At 43.1% G+C, this 9,553-nt stretch overlaps 1 pseudogene across 1 annotated transcript; it reads right to left on the bottom strand.

Annotated features, from left to right (window-relative positions):
• Positions 1 to 737: 737 nt before the first annotated feature.
• Positions 738 to 1,823, bottom strand: LOC308626099 (poly(A) polymerase alpha-like; annotated as a pseudogene). Its single transcript has 2 exons — positions 1,227 to 1,823; positions 738 to 1,011 (listed from the first exon to the last, which is right to left on the bottom strand). The product of its transcript is annotated as a poly(A) polymerase alpha-like (transcript).
• Positions 1,824 to 9,553: the final 7,730 nt, after the last annotated feature.

The following is a 9,553-nucleotide window of genomic DNA, read 5'->3' as shown; positions in this document are numbered from 1 at the left end:
TAGAACAGACTAGCCATTCACCCATCCAATAAATATTTTTCAAGTGCCTACTACATGCAAAGCACTGTTCTTGGAGGTGGATATGGCAGTGAGTAAAATAAAGTCCTTGCTCTCATGGATGTTCTTTATATCCTAGTAACATGGATTTATCAAACCCAGAGTGGCTTTGAGAACTGGATATGGAGTTTTATCAGGCTGACCTGGTATAAGTGATGTCCTCTCCTCAGTGGGATAGGTGTGCATTTTGTGGTGTCTCAGACCATAGAGTTGGCTGCCCTTACCACTCATCATTAACTCGGGCGATCACTTATCATTAACAAGGAAGTCATCCTAAGAGCCTGAGCACAGAAGTGACAGTATGTGGCCTCCCAGAGAAGGAAAGGGACATGCTCAGTATCTGGGACCCAAAGTTTTGTCTGCTTGTGCCTATTCAAAGTCTGACATCTGAGGAGTATGTTCATTCACACTGTGCATTTGTTTCCATCCCATTTGATTTATTTTTTTAACACCCGTTAACTGTCATGCCTTTGCCTCTGAAATGGGTCTCCAGTAATTACTTGACGGGAAGGATTTTGGTTGTGAGGGAATGTGTTTCCAATTGCTGCCTTTTCTAGTAGCGTGCACAAGTGTAAAGCAGAAGCCTAGGGGCCACATGCCACAGAGGATTAGAGCAGTGCTGCTCTGGGGCTGTATGTATGTATGTATGTATTTTTTCAGTGTCCACAATCAGTTTAGTTTTAATATGATCTAAATGCATACCGTTTAGAAAATATCAAGAAAAACTTATGTACAAGAGTTGACGCTATTGCATTTGGATAAAGCTGGCAAGTTCTTGCTACTAGCATAGCCCAGGAAACACCGAGGAAACAAATATATTGGAATAGATGTTGTGGTGTTTGGCCCACAGTTTGATAGCTCTCAGGGTTAACCTGAAATTGTCTATGTTTGGTACTAGGTGTAAAATTTCATCAGTTACCCTGCAACCATTAAGACTTCTTAAGCGTCTTATATCTAGATTTTTTTTTTTTTTTTTTTTTTTTTTTTTTTTTTTTTGCGGTACGCGGGCCTCTCACTGTTGTGGCCTCTCCCGTTGCGGAGCACAGGCTCCGGACACGCAGGCTCAGCGGCCATGGCTCACGGGCCCAGCCGCTCCGCGGCACGTGGGATCTTCCCGGACCGGGGCACGAACCCGTGTCTCCTGCATCGGCAGGCGGACTCTCAACCACTGCGCCACCAGGGAAGCCCTGTATCTAGATTTTTAAGCAGACTGTCATCTCTTAAGTCCAAGTCTTCTGGGATAGTCTGCAGCGCTAATCTTGCAAACAAAGTATCAATCTCTATCCCAGCAAAACACAGTTTGATAACTGGTACAAATGCCTCCTCAGCAGCCCTTAAATCTTTTACTTCTTCCTGTAATTTCAACTTATCATAGAGTGAGGTGAAAAAGTCACTTCAATCAACATGTCTTGGTGCAACGCACAACTCATCAATATCGGCACCTTTTGTATGTACTCTTAATCCATAAGATCCAAATGGAAAAATTTTTCCCCCAACATTTTCAATTACAGACTGTGGAAGATTCTTGCTTTCACTGATTTCTTGTATCCACTCTTTTACCAGGTTATTTAATTTTCCCCAAATTAAAATTCTGTGCTGCAGCTCCTCTTCCTCTTCAAAAACCCCAAAAGGCTTCAGCGTCTCAGTTCTTTCCCGTGTAAGTCAGTCTCCTTGGGGACTGCTAAGCTGATGGGAGAGGTAGTGCCACAGTGCTTCTGTGGCGGCTGTGTTTGTTGTGATCCCTGCGTTGTAACTGGAAAGGGCATCGTCTCCTGCGCGGGCACTGTCCAGTCACTCCCCTTCTGCTGCTGCTGCCCTGGGCATGACCCACCTGAGGCAGGAAGGAGGGGATGCCTGCCTCAGCCCTGGGTCCAACCCCACTCCTGCACCCTCTCCCGTGGCTTTAAGTGCTTCTCCTCTGGGTTGTATAATATTTAGATGGGCACTTAGAGCAGTCCAAGTCTTGACATGAATAAAACTTGGAAGGTCTACATGACAAGGTAAATATCTCTCTGGGTAACCCTGAATTTCATCTACAGTAAACCTTCTGGTATTTGTCAGAATTCTGTTAGCTGGCACTTCCATACGATTGTAGTTAAGTGATATTTCTTGCTAACCATGGTGACTATAAGGCCCAGAAGTATTTTGAAAAACCTTTAACTGCCTCATCAAAGAAAGGGGATGTTCTTTTAGAGTACTAAGTGTATTTTATGATAGTCTAAATTACTGATTCACATATGGAACACATATTAACCAGAGCATCTCCCTCGGCAACCAGGCAAGATAACTAATAATTTATGATAAATTTTTTTAAACTCAAATCTTTAACTTCCTTTTTTAGCCGACTTGCATTTTTTGGGGACCATGTTTTTGTTCAATTGTGTGCACAGCACTCTCAATGACTTAAATGGTAAAAAATGGTCCACAGTTTATCTGAAATTTAAACAGCTGTTGTCTTTACATTTTTATTAATATGTATTAATGTTTTCAAAGTAATTTTGCTGCTGGAATGAGAGTGTGCTTGTGTGTGTGTGCGTGTGTGTGTATTGTGTATGTGCACACGCACACACATCCTTCTTCTCAGAGGCGTTTTTGGCAGATAAGAACATGATCTGAGTAGCAGATATATGATCTCATTTATTTTCCTGGGTAGTTTGCAATTTGGATTTAGGCTCAAAGGATTAAGTGTTTTAGCCTATGATGATTTCATACACACCAATGCCTAGAACCTCTAATCTGCACCCCTAAGCTATTTGGTAATTTTTAACTCTACAAATTATAGAGCTTCTGTGAGCCCATTCTACTAAGATGGAAAGGAGTGTGATGCCTGTATTTTGGGAAGATGAGTAGAACCTTTGAAGCATTTAATTCTTACTTTCAACATTTTGTTCCTCAACAAGAATATTTTGGAAGCAGTAGTAGCAGGGGTTTACTTTTTTTGGAATTTCCTCTACGTTCATTTTTGGTGGCAGTTTTTGATGAAAAAGACACCAAGGGTAACACTCTATTCATACCTATCTAAAAACGAGAAAGTGAGGATACTGCCTTTTAGCTGGAACCCTCAAGGCATTATCTAACCACTGAAAACTTGATCTAAATAAAAATGGGATTAAGAATAGCAGAGGGGCCTCCCTGGTGGCGCAGTGGTTGAGAGTCCGCCTGCCGATGCAGGGGATACGGGTTCGTGCCCCGGTCTGGGAGGATCCCATATGCCGCGGAGCGGCTGGGCCCGTGAGCCATGGCCGCTGAGCCTGCGCATCCGGAGCCTGTGCTCCGCAACGGGAGAGGCCACAACAGTGAGAGGCCCGCATACCGCAAAAAAAAAAAAAGAATAGCAGAGATCAGAGGTTGGCAAACCCTCACATCTGCTGTGTCATGTTGCCTTTTCCTATTCATTCATCCTAAAAATATTGGATGAACAGCTATAGTGTGCCAGGCACTTTGTGTGTGTGGGGATATATCAGTTAAAATAGATAAAGATCCCTGTTTTCATGAACTTTACTTTCTAGTAGGGGGAGATGGGCAATATAAAATAGACATGATAATTAAGTAAATTGTATGATACACTAGAAGGTGATAAATGTTTTTCAGAGATAGAAAAAGGAGAGCAGGAGAAAGGAGATTGTGAAGCTTTGGAACTGGTGGGGGAGATTTGCAATTTTAGGTAACCATATTAGGTCTTACTGAGGAGTTGGCACTTAACTAAACTAGTGAGACAGCTAGTCATACATAAATCTGGGAAAGGAATGTTCTAGGCAAGGAGACTGCCAGTGCAAATGCCCTTCCGCAGGAATGTGCTTGGAGTGTTGGAAGAACACAAGGAGTCCAGTGTGGCTGGAGATAGTAGGTGATGAGGTCATCGGCATCACTGGGGAGTCAGTCCTGTAGGACTTTTTTGGCTTTTGTAAGGCTCTCAGCTTTTTCTCTGGGAGGAGAGGGAAATCGCTGGAGGCTTTTGAGTGAATAAGTGGGATGATCTGCCTTATATTTTAAAGGAACTCCTCTGGTTGTCGAGACTAGACTGCAGTGGGGATATAAATTCCTAGGTTTTCTGTAACAAAGTACCACAAACCAGGTAGCTTAAAACAGCAAAAAAGTTATTCTTTCAGTTCTAGAGGCCAGAAGTTGAAAATCTAGGTGTTGGCAGGGTTACCCTCCTTCTGAAGTCTCTAGGGCAGAATTCTTTCTTGCCATTCCTGAGCTTCTGGTGGCTGCTACCAATCCTTGGTGTTCCTTGCTTGTGGCTGCATCACTCCAATCTCTGTCTGGTTGTCACATGGCCTTCTCTTCTATGTGTTCCTTTGTTTCTATGTGTTTTCTTCTTTCCTTATAAAGACACCAGTAGTTAGATTTAGGGCCTACCTTAATCCAGTATGACATCATCTTAATTTACATCTTAATTACTTTTGCCAAGACCTTAATTCCAAATAAGGTCATATTCACAGGTACTGGGTATCAGAACTTGAACGTGTATTTTGGGGAGACACAATTCGACCCATTAAATGGGAGGTAGAGGAGGGAGACCAGATGGGAGACAGGAGCACAGATGATGAGGACCAGAGTGGGAACAGTGGGATAGTGAAAAGTAATCTAATTCCAAATGTGCTTTGAGGGTAGAGCTAATGATTCCCTGACAAACTGGCTATGAGAGAAAAAAATTATCAAGGATGATGATATGATCTGAATGTTTGTGTCCCCCTAAAATTTATATGTTGAAATCCTAATGCCTAATGTGATGGTATTAGAAGGTGGGGCATTTGGGAGGTGCTTAGGTCATGAGGGTGGAGCCCTCATGAATGGGATTAGTGCCTTGTAACTGAGGGTCCAGGGAGATCCCTAACCCCTTCTGCCAGATGAGGATGCAGTGAGAAGGCTCCAGCTATGAACCAGAAAGAGGACCCTACCCAACTATGCTGGCACCATGATCTTGGACTTCCAGCCTCCAGAAGTCGGAGCAATAAATTCCTGTTGTTTATAAGATACCCACTCTGTGGTATTTTGTTATACCAGCCCAAACGGACTGAGATAACTGACTCTGCAAGACTTCAGGCCTGAGCAACTGGAAGAAAGAAGTTGCAATCAGCTGAGATGGAAAGATTGGTTTTGGTGAAAAGATCAGGAGCTCAGTTTTGAATTTAATTTGAGATGGCTTTTAGATGTCTAAGCGGAGGTGTCCTTGTGCAGTGTGGACTGTAATGAATCCATGTTACATCTGGTGTCACTTAGTAATCTATTAACCACTGAAAATTCACAAGTTGGGGACAAACTGCACAGGCAAACCATGGTTTCCATCATGGACAGGCCAAAACCAAAACTTCTTTTTATCCACTAGTTATCTTTTCTTCCAGCAAAACCTTCTAACTTTACTTGTTCTTCAAAAGCCCACATTATTGGGTCTGCTGTCCCTGCCCAGTGACTCATGGAGTAGCATTTGAACAATAAGGAGCTCCTAAATCAGTTTGGGGAATTACAGAGGGACTTCTGGGCTAGAGTCACCAAGAATTGACAGTCAATATAAAATGTATTTCTGTTCTCTCACCTGATCACTGTGGAGACTCCAATTCAACATTCTCTCCGAAACTTCTCTGTGCTCATATGTTCTCTTTCCTCTCAGTTTTTTCATATAAACCAAAGCCTGGCACCACTGAGTGCTGGGTTAGCAAGTGAGGCGTGGTAGCTGTGGGGCCTCCCCATAGCCATGAGGGAGCCCATTTCTGATGGGAAACTGCACTCCCTCTGGCCAGCAGAGTCCCTTTTAGTAACCTAAATTCACTAAACACATTGTAAGAAAATGGGCTTAAACTTGTAGAGTTAAATTTGGGTTGAAAAATCATACTTACAGTTTTCACTATTTTTCTAGGAAATCTTTTTCTGGGAATTATGTACATTTATTTTGCCAACTTCTCTTACTTTTAGTCCAGGATAACACTGCACTTCAACTTGTAATTTCCTGCATTCTTAGTCCAAGCATTCTTAGTCCAAGTTTTTGAAACCAGTAGTCTTTCGTTCAATAGGTTCTCTTGTAAATCTGTAGTGGTCACTATTACTGATGCTTACCAGTGATACCTTCAAATCATATCTCGAGTATGAGGGAGACTTGTAAGGCTGTAAATTGTTTCAACTGTTTTGCACCTTTATTCAAAGATTATAATTTTAGAATTTTTTGAATAAGACATTGATATAAAGATCGTGGAATATTAATTTACTCAGCAAATGTTACTCAAGGTAGTGAGGATACATGAAGAACAATATGGACAAAAAAATCCTGTTCTTGCATAGCTTTCATTCTAGAGGGGAAGGCAGAAAATTAACAAACTATGTAAATAAAATAGTCTCTCAGATGGTGGTGATAGCTATAGAAAAAAATAAGGTAGTCATAAAGTATGGAGAATGTTGGGGGAAGATGGAATGTTGCAGTTGTAAATAGGGAGACCAGAAACAAATGTTGAGAAGAAAATACTTGAGTAAAGACCTTGAAGAGGTATGAGAACCACGTAAATATGGGGGACAAGAGAGTCAAGCATCAGAACAACAAGTGCAAAGGCCCTGAGGCAGAAGAAGCCCTGACATGTTGAGGGAAGAGAAAGGAGGCCAGGTGGCTTAGAGTGAAGAAAGTGAAAGAGACTTTAAAGCGAAGACTCTTACAAGAGACAAAGAAGGACATTACATAATGATCAAGGGATCAATCCAAGAAGAAGATATAACAATTGTAAATATTTATGCACCCAACATAGGAGCACCTCAATACATAAGGCAAATACTAACAGCCATAAAAGGGGAAATCAACAGTAACAACATCATAGTAGGGGACTTTAACACCCCACTTTCACCAATGGACAGATCATCCAAAATGAAAATAAATAAGGAAACACGAGCTTTAAATGATACATTAAACAAGATGGACTTCATTAGATATTTATAGGACATTCCATTGAAAAATGACAGAATACACATTCTTCTCAAGTGCTCTTGGTACATTCTCCAGAATAGATCATACCTTGGGGCACAAACCAAGCCTTGGTAAATTTAAGAAAATAGAAATTGTGTCAAGTATCTTTTCTGACCTCAGCGCTATGAGACTAGATATCAATTACAGGAAAAAATCAGTAAAAAATACAAACACATGGAGGCTAAACAATACACTACTTAATAACCAAGAGATCGCTGAAGAAATCAAAGAGGATATCAAAAAATACCTAGAAACAAATGACAATGAAAACACGATGACCCAAAATCTATGGAATGCAGCAAAAGCAGTTCTAAGAGGGACGTTTATAGCAATACAATCCTACCTTAAGAAACAAGAAACATCTCAAATAAACAACCTAACTTTACACCTCAAGGAATTAGAGAAAGAAGAACAAAAAAAACCCCCAAAGTTAGCAGAAGGAAAGAAATCATAAAGATCAGATCAGAAACCAAGGAAAAAGAAATGAAGGAAAGAATAGCAAAGATCAACAAAACTAAAAGCTGGTTCTTTGAGAAGATAAACAAATTTGATAAACCATTAGCCAGACTCATCAAGAAAAAAAGGGAGAAGACTCAAATCAATAGAATTAGAAATGAAAAAGAATTCTGTTTCAGGTAGAGTGCCTATTTCCTCTTCATTTGTTTGGTCTGGAGGGTTGTTACCTTGCTCCTTCATCTGCTGTGTGTTTCTCTGCCTCTCATTTTGCTTATCTTACTGTGTTTGGGGTCTCCTTTCTTCAGGCTGCAGGTTCGTAGTTCACATTATTTTTGGTGTCTGTCCTCAGTGGCTAAGGTTGGTTCAGTGGGTTGTGTAGGCTTCCTGGTGGAGGGGACTAGTGCCTGTGTTCTGGTGGATGAGGCTGGATCTTGTCTTCCTGTTGGGCAGGACTGCGTCCGGTGGTGTGTTTTGGGGTGTCTGTGACCTTATTATGAATTTAGGCAGGCTTTCTGCTAATGGGTGGGGTTGTGTTCCTGTCTTGCTAGTTTTTTGCATAGGGTGTCCACCACTGTAGCTTGCTGGTCGTTGAGTGGAGCTGGGTCTTAGTGTTGAGATGGAGATCTGTGGGAGAGCTTTCATCATTTGATATTACATGGAGCCAGAATGTCTCTGGTGAACTCAGCTCTGCCACCTCAGAGGCACAGGCCTGACACCAGGCCGGAGCACCAAGACCCTGTCAGCCACACGGCTGAGAAGTAAAGAGAGAAAAAAAGAAAGAAAGATCGAAAAAAATAAAATAGAATAAAGTTATTAAAATAAAATTTAAAAATAGTTATTAAAAATAAAATATTAAAAAGTAATAAGAAAAGAAAAGAAAGAGAAAGAAAGAAAGAAGGGAGCAATGAAACCAAAAAACAAATGCACCAATGATAACCAGGGCTAAAAACTATACTAAAAAAACCTCAAAAAACAAACAGGCAGAACCCAGCACAAACGGTAAAAGCAAAACTGTACAGACAAAATCACACTCGGAAGCATACACATACACACTCACAAAGAGAGAAAAAGGAAAAATATATATATATCATTGTTCCCGATGTCCACCACCTCAATTTTGGGATGATTCCTTGTCTATTCAGGTATTCCACTGATGCAGGTACATCAAGTTGACTGTGGAGATTTAATCCGCTGCTCCTGAGGTTGCTGGGAGAGATTTCCGTCTCTCTTCTTTGTTCGCACAGCTCCTGGGGTTCAGTTTTGGATTTGGCCCTGCCTCTGCGTGTAGGTCGCCTGAGGGTGTCTCTTCCCACCCAGACAGGACGGGGTTAAAGGAGCGGCTGATTAGGGGGCTCTGGCTCACTCAGGCCGGGGGGGAGGGAGGGGTACGTATGCCGGGCACGTCTGCAGCCGCAGAGGCCAGCATGAGGTTGCAGTAGCCTGAGGCGCGCTATGTGTTCTCCCGGGGAAGTTGTCCCTGGATCACGGGACCCTGGCAGTGGCGGGCTGCACAGGCTCCCGGGAGGGGAGGTGTGGAGAGTGACCTGTGTTCGCACACAGGCTTCTTGGTGGCAGCGGCAGCAGTCTTAGCATCTCGTGCCTGTCTCTGGAGTTCGTTTAGGTGGTGCTCTGAAGCCCCTCTCCTCGCGCACCCCGAAACAATGGTCTCTTGCCTCTTCGGCAGGTCCAGACTTTTTCCCCGGACTCACTCTCGGCTAGCTGTGGCGCACTAGCCCCCTTCAGGCTGTGGTCACACAGCCAACCCCAGTCCTCTCCCTGGGATCTGACCGCCAGAGCCTCAGCTCGCAGGCCCCGCCCACCCCGGCGGGTGAGCAGACAAGCCTCTCAGGCTGGTGAGTGCCGGTCGGTCGGCACCGATCCTCTGTGCGGGAATCTCTCCGCTTTGCCCTCTGCACCCCTGTGGCTGCGCTCTCCTCCGTGGCTCCAAAGCTTCCCCCCTGCCCAACCCCCGTCTCCGCCCGTGAAGGGGCTTCCTAGTGTGTGGAAGCCTTTCCTCCTTCACGGCTCCCTCCCACTAGTGCAGGTCCCATCCCTATTCTTTTGTCTCTGTTTTTTCTTTTTTCTTTTGCC

Source organism: Mesoplodon bidens (genome assembly GCF_964165515.1).
Source record: "Mesoplodon bidens genome assembly, chromosome: 12".
In the NCBI taxonomy this organism is placed as follows: Eukaryota; Metazoa; Chordata; class Mammalia; order Artiodactyla; family Ziphiidae; genus Mesoplodon; species Mesoplodon bidens.
The sequence above is the reverse complement of the archived record's forward strand: the minus strand, read 5'-3'. Positions and strand labels throughout refer to the sequence as shown.